Consider the following 12,524-nt stretch of genomic DNA (forward strand, 5'->3'; position numbering starts at 1 on the left):
ACTGATTGCAGATTCAAAAACGACACAGAAGTATGAAGCACATATATTTTGGCACCTTCATAGATTGGTTGACATGCCAACTTTCTCAACATGTCTTCGGGAGATAGGCGCATGGCTTCTGGTGCTGCTTCGTTAGCGTTCTCCATGCTTGTCTGGAAGAAGGCATCCAGCAGCTCCTCTATGCCATCATCTTCTGTCTGTAAGCCCTCCTCTACTTCCATCCTTGGCTGTAGATTGGTCGGACCTTCACGCATAATCCTTTTTCTCTCTCTCTCAGGTGTAGGTGTTATGTCGCAAAAATCAATGCCCGTTCCGTAGGAGTCGTACCGTAGATTCTCACTACAACACTACATGAAGATATCGACGCGTATATATCGACGGCCATGCTTTTCCAAGTGTATATCGACGTAATTAGCATGCGTCGATATACGCATCGCAGTGTGCGTCGATATACGCATGGAAAGGCTTTTTTGCCACGCGTATATCCATCAACCACTATTCTCAAGAAGCAGAGAAAAGTTCAACAAAAAGCTAGCATCCAAAGACATCAAAAAGGGATCCCTGGTGCTTCGATATGACAATCGCTTCGACACTCGTAAGGATGGAAAGTTTCTTTTTAGATGGGAAGGCCCGTTCTTGGTCACCAAAAATTTCAAAAATGGCTCTTACAGACTTCAAGACATTGATGGTAAAGTGCACAAGACCATGACAAATGGATGGCGTCTAAAGCCTTATCACATCAGGATAAGTTCAGCCCAAGATCAAAGAAAGTAGACTAGAGGCATAAATACCCCTAGCCAGGTTTGGGGGGGCTATGATCTGAGCCTATCACAAATTTTTGTTTACTATATTTTGTTGGTTCTCCTTGCTTCTAGAGGTTTACAATAAAAGAAAGAGTGAGAACAACCTCTTGGAAAAATTCAAAAAATGATTTGATGGGAGTTTTTTCTTGACCAGTTCACCGGAGGTGAAAGATAGAGGGAGAACCTAGTGATAAAGGGAAGGAAAAATATGTAAATGTGAAAAGAAAAGATATGATGTGTTTGTGGAGCCATGCACCCATGATTCAAGGGTCATGCGTGGCTCACATCATCATGGCTTTGGAGCCATATGATGATTCAAAAAGATGGGACCCAAGTGGAAGACTTGGTAAAGGAAGGAAACAGACACATGATTTTGCTGGATTTTAAGAAAATACTTCCACTCTGATCCAAGAAAAGTTGTCTTCATCAAAGTTGTAGTTGATGAGCTGGAGATTCTAACCATATTTTTTTTATAATTTTTGCATCTACAGTCTAGGAGATATGGTCAAAATGGCGGACGCCAGTTTTTTCAATTGTGGTGGAGACCACCCCCTCTACCTTTACACACACACCCTTCCTTTTCCACATTGAGACCTTCTCTAAAAATCATCCATTAGTCTTCTCACCCTCCCCTCCTTCCTCCTCTCTCTGAAGCTCAAAAAACCATCACAAATTCCTCTTCTAATCACCTCTCAAATCATGCTTAATCTTGTTGTAATTCATAAGTTCTCATTCAACCCCTTTCTATTATTACTAGATATGCATTGATTTTATGTAGATTATTTACATTTTAAAATAAGGAAGCTCTTGGACTCAAGCTATGGAGGAAGGAGTGAAGACAACACAAGTGATGATGGAGCCAATTAGTTGCAAATTGGTCAACAAATCACTTGGAAGGAGCTTCTTCATTGGTTCAATGTCCCTAATCAAGCTTCATTCGTAAAAATTGCACTTGGATCTTAACCTCACTCCTAATCACTCTCTTTCCTATATAAAGAGCCCCCCCCCCCTTTGTAATTTCAAGTCTCCCTCAGCCCCATTGAGTCTTTGTATCACTCATCATGAGCCCATAAAGCTCATTCATTCACTCTATTCTTGCACATTCTAGAGTGCAAATTGTTTTATGCTAGTAACCTCCTCTCCTCTTACTTATGTTAATTAAGAGAGATCTTTTATGTGTGTGTGAGAGTGCTTGATGTGATTTTGGCTAATTCTTGAGTTGTTGTTTAGTAATCTACATGCTATTTGTGTTGGGAGTGCTTGAAGTTATCCATTCCTTGTACACACACTAAGGTTAATGCTTCATTCCTTGTACACACACTAAGGTTAATGCTTCATTCTCTCTCACTCTCTATTTTCCTCTCTCTCTCTCTCTCTCTCTCTCTCTCTCTCTCTCTCTCTCTCTCTCTCTCTCTCTCTCTATTTCCCTATCTCTCTCTCTCTTTGTCTCGCTCTCCTCTCTCTCTCACTCTCAGCCGTTTTTTGACCTAGTAGACAGCAGTTCACTCTTTTGACCATAACTTGCTCATCCGAACTCCGATTTAGGTGATCTATAGCCTCAATCGAAGAGCACGAAGCCCTCTACGCATTGATGTAAAGACAGAATTTTTCTTTGTAATGGAAGGCTTTGCTGTAACAGCATCTCAGAACTGAAAAAACTGTCAAAACTTTGCGTTTTTGTTGCCGACTTGAAGGCAATGTCAGACAAAACTCGCAAGGGTGGAAAAGCCACACTCGCCATGGAGAATGATGCAAAATCTCCAAGGAATTTGGATGCTAATCCAACCACATCATCTACAACAACGGAAGCAATGATCATGGCTTACTTGATCTCGTTACAAGAAACCGTCAACAAACAAGGTGAAGAGTTGCGTGCACTTGCAATGGAGAATGGTACTTTAAGAGTTCTCGTTGTGGAGAATGAGCACCTCAAGAAGGTTCTTGAAATGCAAACAACACGCTTGATGCATCTTGAGACTGAAGTTCAAGAATGTAAACGCTCTCTTGTTGACATGAATGTATTGAAAGAGCGCTTGAGCAAAGTTGAGAGTGATCATGTATTGAAAGAGAAAACAATAGATACAATACGACATGATGTATGTGAGATGAGAAATGCATCCAAATCATGGGCTGATATATGTAAGGATAATGTAGTTTCTACATCTCCTATCACGCAAGCCGTTGTCCAAGCAAAGAATGTAGAGAATGTGGACACTCAAGAATTGCACGAACGACAAAAACGCTCAAAGAACATCGTCATTCGTGGAATCAAGGAGAAAAGCATGGAAACACCCCAATCTCTTGCAGTTGCTATTGAAGAGTTTTTTGCTAAACACTTTGGCATGTCAGGAATCATGGCTTATGGTGCACATCGAGTTGGAAAACAAGGAGTCCCTCGCTCGGGAGAAAGACCTATTGTATGTACCATGGCTGATGAGGTAAAGAGAAAGATCATCCTTGACAATGGTTGGATCTACCTCAAAGGAACGGGTTGTAATGTATATCAGGATCGCACTCTTATGCAACAAAATGTACGTCGCAAAGCATATGAGGAAAGAAGCAAGAAGGTTAAGGTATCATCTCATGAAGAGAAGCCACTTGAGGAGGATGCAAGTCCACCCAACAAATAGGGACACATGATCTATGAGACCAACTCACGCTTGCGAATAAGCTTTTGGAATTGTAACGGGTATCCATGGAATGCGGGAATTGGCATTGATGAGCTTACCAATGACTCCGATGTGATACTTCTTGTCGAAACATGGGAGCATGATGCGCAACGAATTCTTGGATTTAACAAATACGATGTGCATTCTTTGATGTGGGCAAAAAATGCAAAGCAACGAAGAGGCCAAGGAGGCATAGCATGTATGACCAAAAAGGGTTTGAAAGATGTTTCCATTGTCAAAGAAGATAAGTATAAACGCTACTTATGGCTGAAAATCAGCCTACCAAATGGTCAAGTCATGTTTGTGGCCGGTTGCTACATTCCTCACTATGACTCCAACTTTTATGCTTGCTTGAATATGGATAGAGATCAGCCCTTTGTTGAACTAGAGGAAGACATTGCTCATTACAAGGATCAAGGTGAAGTCATTGTTTTTGGAGACATGAATGCTCGCACAAATATGCTACAACACGACACACAACAAGTAGACATGCCGCATGTCTCAAGAAGAATGGATGACTCATACATGTATAATCGAAGTTCTAATGATGCAAAAGAAGTGGATCACTATGGAAAGTCACTTCTACATATGTGCAATAGTACCGGAATGCTCATTGCAAATGGTGTATCTCTATGGCAAGGCACCAATGACTTTACATGTAGAAAGCACAACGGTGCTAGCGTGATTGACTATATGTTGTTCTCAGAAGCCACTCTAGAATGCATACAAAGCTTTACACTTGGTGAATGGAATCCGGAATCGGATCATAGGATGTTATGTATTGACCTCAAGTGTGGTAAACGGCCCGAGCATGTAGCCTCCAATCATGATGTGAATCATTTGTACCTACGTCTAGACACCAAACGAGCACTTATATATGCTGATATGGTGCACCAAATGTTAAGCATGATAGAGCATCAAGAGAGCCCAACATTAGAATGCAAGTGGAAAGTTTTCAAAGAAGTAATTTTCTCTTGTGCGAAGGAATGCTTTTCGGTGAAACACATGTCTTGCAAAAGGTCTAAGAAGGGTAGCACCAAGAAGAAATGGTTTGACATGGAATGTAGTCAAGTCCGAAAACACTTACTAAGATTGGATGCAATCAAAGACAAGGAAGTTTACTTGGAATGTTTACACACATACAAAGCACTTGTTCAAAAGAAGAGGAGAAGGTGGGAAGTCGAAAAACAACTTCTTTTAGCACAAGAGAAAGCACATGCATGTGGCAAGTTTTGGCAAAATCTAAAAGGCAAGCGCGTTGAGAGCTTTGGTGACTTGACTCTTGAGGATATGTATATGCATTGTAAGAATCTCTATGAGCAACCCAATGTTGATAAGATGGAGTGTTGTAGCTCCCTTCCGTTTATGTCTCCCTTCTTTACCATTGAAGATGTATGCCGCGCGCTTGAGAAACTTGCTACTCGTAAGGCAGGTGACCTTCAAGGTGTCAAGGCTGAAATGATTAAATGGACAAGCAAGAAAACACGATATTGGATATGCGATATGTTTAACCTTGCACTTCAGTATGGCATGCCTCATGATTGGAGTGCAAATTGGATCAAACCTTTGCACAAAGGAGGAGATGTAAACAATGTGAACAACTATCGCACTATAATGGTTGGTTCTTTAATGGCAAAGTTATTTGGATGTATCATGGAGATGAAGATAAGTGAATGGGCTGAAAAGAATGGCAAACGTGCACTTGGCCAAGCAGGTTTTTGAAAGCATCATAGCACTATCGATCACCTTGTCACTCTTCGAGTTCTTATGGAAGCGTCTCGATTGAAAGGAAAAAAGTTGTATTGTTGCTTTGTGGATTTCAAGAAAGCTTTTGACATGGTACCGCGAGGAAATCTTTGGAGACGTATGCAAAGCCTTCAAGTGCCGAGAGAATTTATGCATGCAGTCTTTCGCATCTACCAAAAAGTGATATGTCGATTACGTATGGAGATGGAATTTCAGAATTTTTTGCAAGCACTATTGGTGTCAAACAAGGATGCCCACTTTCCCCAACTCTCTTTGGGCTACTCATTGATGAATTGGAATGCATGGTTCTTGACTTTATGGAGCAAGAAGGCATAGAAGAGGTTAAGATTGGAAATGCGGTGATCATGCTTTTGCTTTATGCTGATGATGTAGTGCTCTTGGCACATACCTTAGAAGATGCACAAAAGCTTATGAGTGTCTTGGAACGCTTTTGCCTACATAGCGGGCTGATCGTGAATGGATCCAAAACCAAGGTTATGCTTGTAAAGACCCTCAATGATGAAAATCCATGCATTGTATATAACAATGAGAAACTTGAAGTGGTAGATCACTTCAAGTACCTTGGCCTTGAGGTTCCATCCAATCATAAATGGAAGGATTGTGTAATGCGTCGCTTGGAAGCCGGAAAGAGGGCCTATTATGCATTTGAGAACATGTGCAATGCAGGAGAGATCAAGTGTTGGGCTCTCAAAAAGTACCTCTTTGACACATTGGTGACACCGGTGCTTCTTTATGGAGTGGAGGTGTGGGGTGGAAGCATCGGGAAGTCTACTTGGAAAGAGTTTGAGAATGTCCAAAAGCGTTTTCTCACCAACTTTCTCCAAGTCAAGACACAAACACCCTACATGCTCTTACTTCTTGAGTCCGGATTGCTTCCCATTGAGGTCTTGGGCATGCAAAGGGTTGTGGAGTACATGCGTAAGACACAACGTAGCCCTTTGCATCGACTTCCTAGAATCGCATATGAAGCAAGTCAAATGGTTCAAAAGACATGCAAGAGCAAAATACTAAGTTCGGGGTGGATGCTTGATATCAAGAAATGGTTTGGAAGATGGGATGCATGTCACTTGGTCAAGGATGCGTCGATTGACTCCCAAGTTAATGAGGCCTTCTTACAACGCCAATGTATCACGGCTTGGGAGAAATCCGGAGGTTCTCGCTTCAGCCATTACACCACACACGTTGCCCCAAACTACAAATCTCTCTTCTTCTCGGAACGAGGTAACCGAACCCATTCCTACATCCTTGAGCCCATCCCGTTGAGTGCGATCCGCACCATTGCCTCCATTCGGCTTAGCTCCCATTCTCTACGCTGCGAGACAGGACGTTGGGGCACTGGCGAGGAGTGTCATTGACTTTGCACCTTATGCCCTCGTCAAGTGCGAGAGAGTGAGTACCACACACTACTTGAGTGCTCAGCTTTTGACCACATTAGGTCCTCTTTTCCCCATATATTCAGCCATGATCTCTCCCTACATACCTTCCTCTCCCAACCACGATGTGGACTCTCTATTGCGACGCTCATTTCAGCCATTTTTGAGCATCGAGAGTCACTTATGAACTCCACTCACACCACGTGACATGTTCATTTGGTCCCATAGGTCATATTTGACCTCCCAGGACGATAATAGAACTATCTATCTATCTATCTATCTATCTCTCTCTCTCTCTCTCTCTCTCTCTCTCTCTCTCTCTCTCTCTCTCTCTCTCTCTCTCTCTCTCTCTCTCTCTCTCTCTCTTTGTGTAGCGGTCCTAGTCCACGCTTCCAAGACTAGGTGGTGCCCTCATCTCATTTCCCTTGTGGCGCAATGGAGTTTGTTTTGGTGTAGAGGCTGCCATTCCAAATTTCCTTCGTCATAAATTGGTGCCCCCACTGAGGAGTTCTCAAGCAGCGCTCTGCCAATCCTATGAAGGAAGGTCCATCAAATTCTCCAAGACTTCCACTATGGTCTCCCCAAGAAGCTCGAGAAAATAAGCGTCTTTATTGACAAACGGCACGTATGCGGGTAAAGAGAGTTAACTACATACACCCTTCTTTGCTTCAAGGAAAATCTTGTAGTCATCAAGTCCCGAGGTCAAAGCATTGTGTTGAGTGCTTCGTGGCTAGTGTGAAGACACTTCCTTTGAAGCCTCGACTTCAGGTGGTGAAAGCACTCTCAAACTCGGGTATTAACAAGTTTTTGGAGGGGGAGCTACACATCAATGGTGTGCGGTATTGGCAAGAGGCTACATATGGTGATGCACTCCAACTACTACTAGCAAGAAGGCTCAAGGTGGTTGAGAGGGTAGCCATTTAACCCTATGAACTCTACAATGCTGAAGATGGTCACACCAAAGCTAGGCTAATCACTGGTGAGCAAATTCTTCGCATCTCTCAAATGGTGGGATCCAAGAGAGCTGAACTTCAATGAAGTGCTTCATGGAAGTTTGTATTTAATGCACCAATGAATAATCCCATTTTCTACAACTTTCAATCAGTTCAAAATATTAGGGTGAATGTGCGTATTTAATCCCATTTTCTACAACTTTCAATCAGTTCAAAATATTAGGGTGAATGTGCGCATTGATAGAAAGATTTTTTTCCAACAAAGATTGGTCTTCTATTTTGGAGCTGAGAGGTTGAGAGAGATATTGTTGTCCCCTGACCCTATAATATTTCCTATTTTGGAGTATAATGTATCTTTTGATGTTCACATCTTCATCTTGCTTTAAGCATACTCCATGAATCATAGGGATTTATATGGACCTTTCCAACCTCTTGCTAGACAAACTGTGCATATAATAGCTAGCACAAAGCTTAGGTTCCAAAACATCATAAGGAACTTACTAAGCCCTCATCGTCTAGCTGAGATTAATGCATCTATCAATCCATTTATTCTACCCTTAATAAGATATGATTTGGGCCTAAACGTTTTCACCTTTGTGTTGTATTGAGAGGAAGGCAACCCATTTTATGATGGCTTTCCCTAATTTTTTTGGGCGTAGTGGGGAAAATGCTGGGGATTTTTTGGATAACTTGGAGATGGATTTCCTTGTCTCTGGGAGGGATGACGAAGCATTGAAATTGAGAGCTTTTTCTTTGGTGCTCAAAGAAGAAGCTAGGGTATGGTTCCAGGCTCTAGATCCAACCCAAAGAGCTCATTGGGAGGGATTGAAGGCGGCTTTCCTACGAAGATTTCAACAAGCCAATTCGGCAGAAGAACTATGGCAACGGCTTCTGCCCTTCATCAAGTTGACCCTCATGGTTATGCAACCTATGAGGAAAGTTTTCTGAAACTTTGGGGGCAATGGTCAGACTCACTAAACCCTGGTGAGCGAGCTCCCAATTGCCTCCAAAAGGATCGATTTATCTCAGGTTTGTACCCCTTGCTAAGGGAGAAGGTAAAGAGCAAATTTCCAAATACTTTTGAAGATGCCTTAAGAATTGCTAGGGAAAAGAATCGAAAGATTCTCTATCAAGCCCAAGCTGGCCAGCTAGCTTTGGGAGGCAATATCACAACTATGGAAGCTTCTCACGCACCTCCAAATGTGCCTAATGCACCAGACCTCAATAGAGGTCAACAAGAAGATATGCTCCAACAAATAAACAATCTCACAAACCAGCTAGAGGGTTTGAGAGTACATCTTGTGCAGGGTGCAAGAAGGCCTATTGAGGGGAATGGTGGGAATCGGCCACCAATGCGACGTCAAGCAAGGGAAATGTTGTGTTACAATTGTGGGGAAAATGGCCACGGAATGTATAATTGCCCTCATCCCAGAAGATATGACTACCCTGTCAGAGGTCCTCGACAACAAGTAAGTCCTCCCCGTGCTAGAGCTCAAGCACAAGAGCAACCGCAACCTCAAATTTTGCAGCCACCTCATGCTCAAGCTCAAGCCCCTGCTACTCAACTAAATGTGAGCATCATAAGGATGGAGGAGGTCGTCAAGGGCAGAAGCAACCAAGAAGAAATAGCTAATGGGAAGATGAAGATAGATGAAGTGGCTACAATGCCTATCAAGCGTGTGCGTGTCCAAGATGAAGTAAGTAAAGAAACAAGCAAGGATGCAAGCAATGAAGCAAGTACATATCGGGCAACTAAAGATGAAGCCAAGAAGAGAAAGACCCGTACTAGGTCTCAAATTGACATCTCTGATTTCCCTATGGGATCTCGGACACAACCTTATCCTTATGACTTGACAGCTGATGTGAGTTCTCAAGGACCAAAGATTACTTGGCCACAACTACTTCATATCTCCCCAAAGCTGCGACGACAATGGTCAAAAATGGTGAGCATGAGGGCAAAGCGAAGTAAGCTAGTAAGTGTAATCAAAGCATATGGTCTCAAGGATATAGTGCCTTTGGTGGAGGCTCAAATCAAGGGACAACGGATTCCAAAAACTTACATTGACAATGGAGCAGAGATTTGTGTCATGACAGAAAAGCTAATGCATCAATTGGGTTTAGAGGTAATGGAATCATCAAACTTTAGGGCAAAAATGGCCAATAATGTCTCTGTCACTTGTGTGGGTGTAGTGAAAGCTTTGAGAGTTTCTGTTTTTGGAATCACTACAGAGGTTGATGCCTGTGTGATGCCAGTAAAGGGAGAAGGATACCCCCTTATTTTAGGACGACCTTGGCTCATGGGTATAGGAGCTAGGCAAGATTGGGCAACAAGAGACTTGGAGTTGAGGCCTCGAGTGGGTGGCCATAGTCGGAAGGTGGTTTATAACTTGAAGAATGGGCGACAAGAGAACCTTGAACTAGAGACGTCAGTTGATGAGTGGAGCTCAAGTGGATGCTCCTCATCCATGGACAAGGAAGAGAGTTCAAGTGAAGAGAGTGATAGCACTCTCGAAGTCATGGGCGTCACCATAAAGGAAACTACCTCATCAGAAGACAACCCAAGGATCCAAATGGAGAATGTGTGGGATGCCAGCCTAGAGAAGATGTTATCCAAGGATATAAAGGAAGAAGAAAGGGATGGTTATGTAAATGTTCTCAAGAAGCATGCATCATTGTTTATTTTTTATTACACTCACATTACAGGTGTCACTGCAGTGAAGCATCATATCCATCTAAAAGAAGGGAGCAAGCCAGTAGTACAAAAACTAAGAAGATTAGGAGTTGTGCAACAAAATGCACTGTTGTCCGAGGTGAAGAGACTCTTAGAAGCAGGATTCATATACCCAGTAGAAGATTCAGAATGGGTCTCCCCAGTAGTGGTGAGGCCAAAGAAGAATGGTAAATGGCGAGTGTGCGTGGATTACAAGCCACTAAATGTTGCAACAAAGAGGGACCACTTTCCTCTCCCATTTCAAGATGAGATTCTAAATGAAGTAGCAGGCCATGAGCGATACACAGTGTGTGATGGCTACTCCGGCTACTTTCAAATACGCATTGCAGAGGAGGACTAGAAAAAGACTACTTTCATCACACCATGGGGTTGTTTTGCATTTCGAGTCATGCCTTTTGGTCTCACCAACGCTCCAGCCACCTTTCAACGATTCATGAACATGGTCTTCCAACCTTACTTTGGTAAGTCCATAAGGGTTTTCATAGATGACTTTTGTATTTACATCTCCAAAAGTATGCATCTCGGCAAGATTGATGAAGTATTTACTCGTTTAGCTAAGCTGGGTAGACAACTAAACAAGGACAAATGTCACATTGGGGAAAGCAAGGTTACACTATTGGGGCATGTAGTGTCCATTGATGGAATCGAGGTAGATCCTGAAAAGATAGAAACATTGCTAAATCTACCTTCCCCAACTTCCATAAAACAATTAATCTCTTTCTTGCAAGAGCTAAGATATTTGAGTAGATTCATACACTTACTCTCCCAAGTGATATTTCCTCTACAACAGTTGACTCGTCAAGAGACGCTTGTTTGGAGTGAAGAAAGTGATGGACATTTTAGAGAGATAAAAAAAATGTTAGGGTCACTCCCTGTAATCCTCCAACCTTGTTGGGAAGAAACATTCTTTGTAAACCCTAGTGTGGGAGAAGAGGCCATTGGTGCTGCCCTCCTACAAAAAGATCCAAAAACATCCTTTATGAGACCTGTGTATTTTGCTAGCCGCCTCATGGAAAACACAGAGAAGGCCTACACCCTGATGGAACAACTAGTGTTAGCTCTCATGTTTGCGGTAACCAAATTTCGGCCATACTTGCTGCCGAAGAGGTTTGTAATTATCACTGTGGAGGATATGTTTCCCTATGCACTACAACATATGGAAATCTCGGACAAAATAGCAAAGTGGGTGGTCCGACTTCAAGAGTTTGATTATACAATATAGGTTGAAAGAACAACTCGAGCATGCTTAGCCGACATTTTAACAAACAAGTGCTATGAAAAAGTTTTCCATTTGAAGAGAAAGGAACTTCCACCACCTCCAGCTCTAGAGGCTCTCGTCAATGCTTATAGCCTCTACTTTGATGGAGCATACAAGAGAACCAAGGATAAGGCAGTTGCACGCATCGTGGTCTTATCTCCATTGGGAGAGAGGATCCATGGTGAAGGGATCACTCTAGAAGATGTCCACTCCAACAATGAAGTAGAATATCAAGCTCTAATTCATGGCCTTTGTTGGTGCTTGGATAATTCAATTGAGAGGTTAAATGCTTTTGGTGACTCCATGCTTTTGGTGACTCCATGCTTTTGGTAAGGCAAATGCAAGGTACATGGGCTTGCAAAAATGCCAGTCTCTCTACTAAAATGAGAGAAGCCAAAGCTCTTATGAGGAGATTTAGGGAGGCACAAGTACATCATGTGCCAAGAGACCAGAACAAGGATGCAGACCACCTAGCATCATCGAAGTTAAATGAGTCAATAGTGGGAGCAGTGGCCATAAAACTTCCACTTCAGCAAGGCAAGCAGGACTTAGAAGATATTATGCACATTCTGGAGCAAGGAGAGGCTCCTAAACACTTGAATGCAGGGGAAAGGCGATGGTTGGCTAGGAAGGCTACCGGGTATCGCATAGTAAATGATAACTTGTATTGTCTTGGTAAGGATGGTGTGCTTAGGAGAGTGCCTTTGAAGAGTGAAATTGAAGAGATTTTAAAAGCTTGTCACGATGATATGTGCGGAGGACACTTTGCACACGACATGTGAAGTCCCCACCCCATCGTATCAAACAACGGATCTGATGGTAAACCTGGTGGCCACTAGATCTATAGCGGAAGCAAACAAAATGGTTCGGGGTTCAAATAGCGGACGATCTCTCATCACAAAGTGAGTCGAGTTCGAGCCTACTAGCAACGAGATCTAGCTCCACCTCGCAGGGGAAGCGTACTTAACTA

The sequence above is a fragment of the Adiantum capillus-veneris genome, chromosome 25 (genome assembly GCF_014529385.1).
Source record: "Adiantum capillus-veneris isolate H3 chromosome 25, ASM1452938v2, whole genome shotgun sequence".
NCBI lineage: Eukaryota > Viridiplantae > Streptophyta > Polypodiopsida > Polypodiales > Pteridaceae > Adiantum > Adiantum capillus-veneris.